Source organism: Phyllostomus discolor, chromosome 5, assembly GCF_004126475.2.
Source record: "Phyllostomus discolor isolate MPI-MPIP mPhyDis1 chromosome 5, mPhyDis1.pri.v3, whole genome shotgun sequence".
In the NCBI taxonomy this organism is placed as follows: Eukaryota; Metazoa; Chordata; class Mammalia; order Chiroptera; family Phyllostomidae; genus Phyllostomus; species Phyllostomus discolor.
Window position 1 is genome coordinate 22,320,478 of NC_040907.2, and position 7,711 is coordinate 22,328,188.

Consider the following 7,711-nt stretch of genomic DNA (forward strand, 5'->3'; position numbering starts at 1 on the left):
CTCAGAGAGACTAAAGAGAGTACACTTAGGCCTCAGGGGAACTGAAAGTTTTAATGGTAGAGTGCATTAATGGCCCCGAATCTTCCCACCTGCCTTAGTTCCATGCCCTTGGCAGATGAAATCATGATAAGCGTCATGTGACAAAAGTTTTAGAAAGCACAGGCATGATTAGACCCACTATCTTGTGGTTTGCCGTTGTCCTGAGAACAGCATGCCTGGATAGTCCACTAGTCCCAGGAGGAAAATGAGAGACATATGGAACTGAGTGACCACCAACACAGCTCAGCCTAGATCAGCCAACCCCAGTCCAGCCACAGAGACAGGAGTGAGCCTGGCTGAGACCAGCAGAAATGAATAACTAAGCCCAGCCTAGAGCAGCCAACCCCAGCAGCTCAAAAGAGGCATAGGCTAAATAAATACTTATCACATGACACTGAGATTGTGTGGCTGTTTGTTGTGCCATGTTTTTACGATAATAGGCAATGTAGAGGGGTCAAACGGTGATTCTGTCCATTTCCGTTTCCTGCTCTCCGATTCCAGATGGTCTCTCGTCTGCTTTGCCTTCATCTATTCTCCTTCTAAAGATCAGCTTCTTTGCTGTCTCTTCCCCTTATGCATGATTCCCTCCTGGATGTCTGAGTTGGTTCTCACGAATCTATAATCAGCCCTAGAGTGTCTGTCAGCATCAGGCCATTTCCTTTGTCAAATTCAGAAACACAGACGACTTATCTTACTTGTCTACTCCGCAATAAAGCTGATGGCCAATCAGGACAAAACACAACCTGAGAAAAACAAAGGAATGTTCCATGTGCTTCCCAGGGGGTGCAGTCGAGGGTGAAGGAACACTGTCTCTTCTTATGACTGCCCGCCTTCCCAAAAGGAAATTTAGGGAAATGTCTTGTTACAGCAGTGAAAAGCCAAAAATGAGCTCTCAGCAAGTTATTCTGCTACTCATGCAAATAATCATTGGTCCTAAGGAGGGAGAATGCTGGGATTTGCAGCTAGGTAGGCTGGTGTGTGTATGGAGGGAAGGGTGGAGGATAAGTAGCTGAGATTAAGAGGACTAGGGAAACTGAGGCAGCGGTAGGTCTGGCCCGGAAGCACTGGCACTAGAAATGAGGAAGAAGCCCAGCTATGTTGGAGCCTACTTAATAAGGGTTGAGAGAAAGACTGATACGGTGGGCACATCCCCAGACATACGAATACCAGACAGTCCAAGTAATCCTGAATTCTCTCTGATGCTGAGGGTGACTCTGAATAAACAAGGCTAGATAAGCAGAACAGACAGTGAAAAGGGTGGTTCGTAGATGCCGCAGGGCACGGAATGGCAGGGTACACTATTCTTAACGTCGGCAGCCAAGGAGAAGCTATTACCTGAGGTTGAGGTCTTACAATCACCCCCTGACCGTGGGAGCCAACCAGTCTCAAGGGAGTTATACCACTAGAAATGTGGATGAAAGCAAGTATTGGAGAACAAATAGAGAGATGGGAACCCTTGCTAGTAACCACATACATTGCTAAAGGCATTCTGGAAGGTATTATGAAAATATTTCACAAAATTAAGTTTGCATAAAGTCTGCGACCCAGCAGTCCTCTCCTGAGTGTAGAACCAGAGACATTCCTGAACAGACGCATGAGTCACCTGTGCCGATGACCATCCTGGCACTGTCTTTTGTTAGCCGGGGCTGGCAGAATGGATAAGAATGAGACGGTGGATGCATCTGAAACAATAGACTAGTTATGCAAAGAGCAACAGGCATACATCTTAAAACATACTGCAGAGGGAAAAAAATTAAAGAAACAGAACAAGATTTATAGCATAATACCATTAGTGTAAATTAAAAACACATACACACCACAAAACAATATTAGATTTTAACAAGGATCCATGACCACATTAGGCTGTATATCTAATACACTAGAGTGAATGCCGAGGAAGGGAAAAGGAATAGGAATGAGGAAGGAGGATGAAGTGGGAAAAAACTCCATAAAACAATGGAAGGCCTTGCACAGACTTTTTATAAGAATGAGCTATGATATAAGGGGTATGATTAGCATAATTTCTGTAGCTGAGATCCTTTTGTTTGTTTGCTTAGTCTCAAGAGAGCCCTCTGTTGGCTGACTTGGGGTGGGGCCATCCTACCTCTGGCTGTTGGGATCATGGATCATGGGGCACACAGTGCCACAAAGATCCCTGGGGCAGATGGCCATAGTCAGGGGCCTGGAAGCAGGGACTGGAGGGGTCATCAATGCAGGCTTTGGAATCAGGCAGACCAACGTTTCAAGCTTGACTTCACCACATACTAACTGCAACCTTGGGCCATTTGTATGACTATGAACAGATCACTGAACTCTCCAAACCTCCACCTCCTCATCAGTAAAAAGAGATAAGAATACTCGGGTTGTGAAGATCAAAGGAGTTCATGCCCACAAAGCATTTAGCACAGTGCCTGGCTTCATAAATAGCAACTCTTATTCTCCTGGGTTTTTTACTCAGGACCCTTAAACCTCACTAGTTCTCAAAATCTAAAGTGTAGCTTCATTTCCATGTTTCTTGGACAGCTGCTTTCTGTTGGAGGCACTGGATCAGCAGCTGCTGGGGCCACTAGTGGGACAGGAGTAAAAGCCTGTGACCAGGTCGGGAGGCCTGGTGGCCACATCCCAGGACCTAGGCAGACTTGGAGGCTGCAGTTCAGGGCCTGAGCAGAATTTGGACACACACAGGGAGAACACCATGTGACCAGATGAGGAGCCGAGGAACACCAAGGATGGCCAGGCCAGCACTCACCAAAAGCTAAGAAGACATGAGAAAATTTCCCTCGAGCTTTCCCAGGGAGCACAGCCTGGTCAGCACCTTGATTTTGGACTTCTGGCCTCAAGAACTACAATAGAATAAACCATTGAATTGAGCTAATTTGTTACTGCAGCCCTAGGAAATTAATGCAGGCCCCAATTCATCAAAGTGTATAATCCTTTATGTTTTGATTGGTTTACTTGTCTGCTCCAAATCAGTCAGACAGCTCCATGAGGGCAGGCACCTCATTTGTCTTGTTCATTGTTGTAGCCCCAGCTCCCAGTGAGAACCTGTGTGTTACACTTCTTGAGTGAATGAAGGGAGAGTGAACCAATATGAGAGAGATCAAGCTGAGGCCACCAAAACTAGTCTATGGTGGGAGGCAGCAGGCAAATCAGAACATTCTCAGAGATCTCCAGGGAATCCTGGACCTTTGCGGAGCCCTCAGGAGGACAGAAGAATCTGTGCTTCCTCCAGATAGGAGGGCAGGGCCAGCAGCTGAGGTATCAGAGGGCCAGCTACACACCAGGCCAAGGTTGTGAGCTAAAGCCTGGCCCGCTGAGCCTGCAGGGCTGGTGGGATGTACTGGTGTCTTCCTCCAGTACTTCTGAGAGGCCAGAGCTTAGGCCATTGAGATTCTAGGTCAGCCAGTGCACCTCTGGGATCTCAGGATGGGCACGTGGCATTTTAAAGCCACCTCAATCTGCGCAGCCCAAACCAGGCCCAGGCAGAGCCAAGAGTGACAGGAAAAAAAGTGTGTCGTGTGTGTCAAGTGTGTACTTATTTATTTCACTAACACCTCAAGGTTGTCTCCATCAGGAAGCAAATCAAGTTCTGCAGAATTCTTGCCAAGCCACGGGGGCAGGCAGCCCGGGGACGAGATTCTGGATAAGTTCCTTATTCCAGAAGTGGCATCCAAGGCTCACTGTTGGTCAAGTCCAGTGCACAGCGGGTGCTCAGTAAATATTAGTGAAATGCTGACTCTCCCTCTTTCAGAGACATTTGCCAGCTCTGGCACCTTGGCCTTGAGCTGACCCCTATGGGTAATGGGTGTTGAAACAAATGTTTAGGGTGGGAGTGAAGGAGTTTTTTTTTCCATTTGACAATCCAATTCCAGGGCTGCTGTAATCTGTCCTGCTATGCTTACTCCCTTGTTAGACACCCATCTGGTTGACAATAGTTAGAGTGACTTGCCAATAACAGGCTGGAAGTGGCTCCCACAGGAGAGCAGAGAATGCACAGCAGGAGGCCTGGGAACTTGGACAGAGCCTGGGGAGTGACCCCAGGTGCCAGGGCAAGGTCTCCCTCTCTGTTGATTCCCTCTCTTCTTCCTCAGACTTGGAGTGAAGAACCGGAAGCTCCATCAGCAACGTAAAGAGACTCTGCTTTTCCAATGGCCCGCTTCTTATTCCCTTTGACCATGTGTTGGTGATTCTAGGAAGATACAATGGGACCACCTTCTCTCGTCACCATGCAGACAGCGCCCTGTTTGTACTGTGCCGGCCACGCCAGTGGGGCGGTCACGTGGGAGTTAGGCACACATGCTCAGGCTCAGTAAAGCATCTGTGGCTCCGGACCCACAACACCCTTTCTAATTTCTTAGGAGACCTTGCGGGTTAGAGATGAAATGCTTGCCTCGGGCTGGTGATTGTCATATTGAGTTAAATTTGATCACACTAGTAAAAAGATTTGTAATTTTGTTCTGGAAAGTGGACTCCTCCAAAATTAGAAAATGAAAAGATGCTGAAAATAAATTCAGCCAACGCAGTCTGTGGAGTTATAAGCCGGAAGGAGTCTGGGGTGACTCTCGTGTGTCGTGAGGGTATGACGTGAGGGAAACGCTGGCAAACGCTGGGATGGGAGGAGTTGCTGACGCTGGCTCGAGTCCTGGTGATGATCCACAGGGTCACATTTGTATAATCAGCAGGCAGGCCTGCCTTCCTATTTATCTTGAGACTCAGATGACCCTGCTGGCTTTGCCCACTCAGGCCCTGAGCCCATCCCAACCCAACCCAGCCTGGGTGAGAACCCAATAAGCACGTGGATCCAGGGTCAGCCCCTCTGTCATCAGCCCAGGATCTTGTGTGCCCAGGACAGATTTTGAATCCAGCTCTCCTGCCACCTGTTTGGAATGTAAGTATTACCCCCGTGTTGCGGTTGGACATGGACACAGAGTCTTCCAATCGGGCATCCCTCTTTATCACCCAAAACAGAAAATTACTCTGTGCTGAGAACCAGTTCAGACACATCCAGGCACGTGGAAGACACTGTCAAGACCCAAGGCTGGGGCCAGTTGTGTGGGCTAGGCACACAGGCTGAGAGGAAGGGGGAGGTGCGGTTCCACGGGCGCAAGCCACAGGCTGCATAACAGGCTCAGGAACCCTCACCAGCTGGTGCAAGTCACCCAAGGACCAGGATGGTGACATAGGCTCAGGGTCAGTATGGACATGACCTGCTAGGGACAGGTCATCAGAGTTGGCTGCTGTTCACAGAGGGGTGACCCAGTGATTCCCAGTGGGGGCTGGAGCCTCTGCAGCCGCTCCTCTCCTCCAAGTGTTAGATCACACTCCTTTGCTGTCATTGTGGAGACTCCTACTCTCCTGATTAGATTGATTAGGTTTTTTATCCAGTAATCCTTTCATGTGTTCTCTCCAAAGCTGTTTATTGTGCAGCACAAAGATGGAAATCTATTTACTAATCTGTTCAATTTTAACTCAATGCCGCAGTCCCCCTGGGAAGGGCGGAGAAGGCTGGAGCTGATGCGGAATCCTGGGGGAGAACAATGAGATCCCAGCTGAGTCAACATCGAAAGTTACTTGAACACAATAGGTTTGGGGTTCTTTTTTTTTATGAAAGCAGCTGAAATAGAGAAGGTAGGATTTTTAAAGGGAAAGTGTCACTTGCATTTTCTCCATCTCAATAGCTGCATTGTGGGACCTTTGCCTGAATTATCTGGGTAATTGCTTCAGTTCTCTGCTTTGCTCAAGCTCGGTGAGAAGGCAGCCTCCTGCCGGGTCCTCAGGGGGCCCAAGGAGGGAGGGAATCTCATCTTGTCCCGACCTCTGTAAGTAGACAAATGATGAGTCTACCAACAGCTACCCACTTACACACCCTGGCCACAGGCTCTCCCAAGCCCACCAGCCATGTGGGTGTCAGTCTATCAGAGCACACACCTGGCTGCCAGCTAGGGTGAGACATCCATCACTTGGGTTCATGAATTGGCGGTGTGAGACTGGAAGGCAGGAGATGTGCCACAAGTTGCCAGCTGGGCCCAGACAGTGGGCCCCTGAGCCTCCTCGGGTGGCCAGGTCTTCACCGGGGCCCACACTCACAGGTCCCTTGGCCCACACTGCATGTTGACTTGTCAGGTCTTCCCTCCCTGTTGCCCTTTTGGCCAGGGACCCGGGGGCAGTCAAACCCCTCCAGGCTGCATGAGATCTCCATGAGAAAGGGTCTAGGGACCTGAGCTCAGGGGCTCCAGGTGCCCCCCTCCAGCCTGTGTGGCCACCATACCCACTCTGACCTGTGTCTAGGCCAGGGGCCAGACATTTGCCTTGCCTACTGCCCCAGGGAAGACAGGAGTTGGGTGTGGGCACACCCCATAGCCAGGTGCAGAAACCCCATCTCCCACCCCAGGACCCTCACCCACTCTTCCTTACTTTAGCTCCTTCCCTCAGCTCCATACACCCACTTCCAGCACACTGGCTTGATGACTCATTATGGACACTTGTCTCTAGCCCTGGCCAGGTCTCCCAGGGGCTCCATTCTGGCACTGGCTCCCAGGCTCCAGAGCTGTGTATAAGAGCACTCCTTTCTTCCAGTCTGTCTGAACGGCTGAAAGGCTGGGCGTGTTTTCTATGTGTTTCCCACTGGGAAAGAGGGGGCGACCTTCTCTCCAAAGAAACCGTCCCTTCTCCCACACGTGATGGACCCAGCAGTAGCACCACCTGTTTTTTTGCATCAACACAGTGAAGCCCACAGCCTGGGAGCCCCACTGGCACCGCCACTGTCATCCTCTCTGACAGCTGAAAAAATTGCCAGGAAGGTTGCTCCTGATTTACCTGTTCCTTGATCTAAATGGGGATTCCTTTGAAGGTGCTGAGCTGCCGAGCTCCCCGTTTACTGAAGGCATTGGGTTGTCAGGTTTTTTTCCTATCCTCACTCGAGAATTTTTTTCATTGCTTTTAGAGAGAGAGAAAGGGAGAGAGAGAGAGCAAGAAGTAACAGATGCCTCTTTCCCCACACCAGGAACCGAATCTGCAGCTTTTGGTATGTTCCCTGACAGGGAATCGAACCCACAACCTTTCAGTTACGGATCAACCCTCCAACCAACTGAGCCACACCGGCCAGGGCAGGCTGTCATCTGAAGTGTGGTGAAGGCAGGAAAGATGAGAAGATGGTTGAGTCCTCAAGGAGGGCTGGGAGGGGCCCATCTGGCACTGAAGTGGCACTGAGGTTGTCACTGAGAAACTCACAGACCACAGGTGTGTGTGTGCTGAGCCGTCCGTTTCTAAAGCTTTTGAGTGGCCTGAGTGGAAGCGCTCCTTATTTCAATCACAGATCACATCCCCATCAGATAAAACCAGCTTGCTAAATTGTATTTCCTGCACCATCCTGATGTGAGCCCTGGCATATAAAATCAATCGCTTGAGGGCAAATCGATGAGCCAAATGAAGTCTCTAGGCTCAGGAATTAGGCTCACTGCCTTTATCTCAATTTTTCAGATTCCAATTCAACTAACATTTATTGAGCAACTATGTTTGCCAGACAATGAGCTCAGGGCTTCCACATATGCTATTTTATGAACAGTTGGAAAAGCTTTGCGACGGGGCCATACTTAAGATGAAAAGGGTAAGTGACAAGGTCAGCGGCCGAGCTACAGCTGGAGCCAGGAGTTTTTCCATCGTTTTGCGGCTA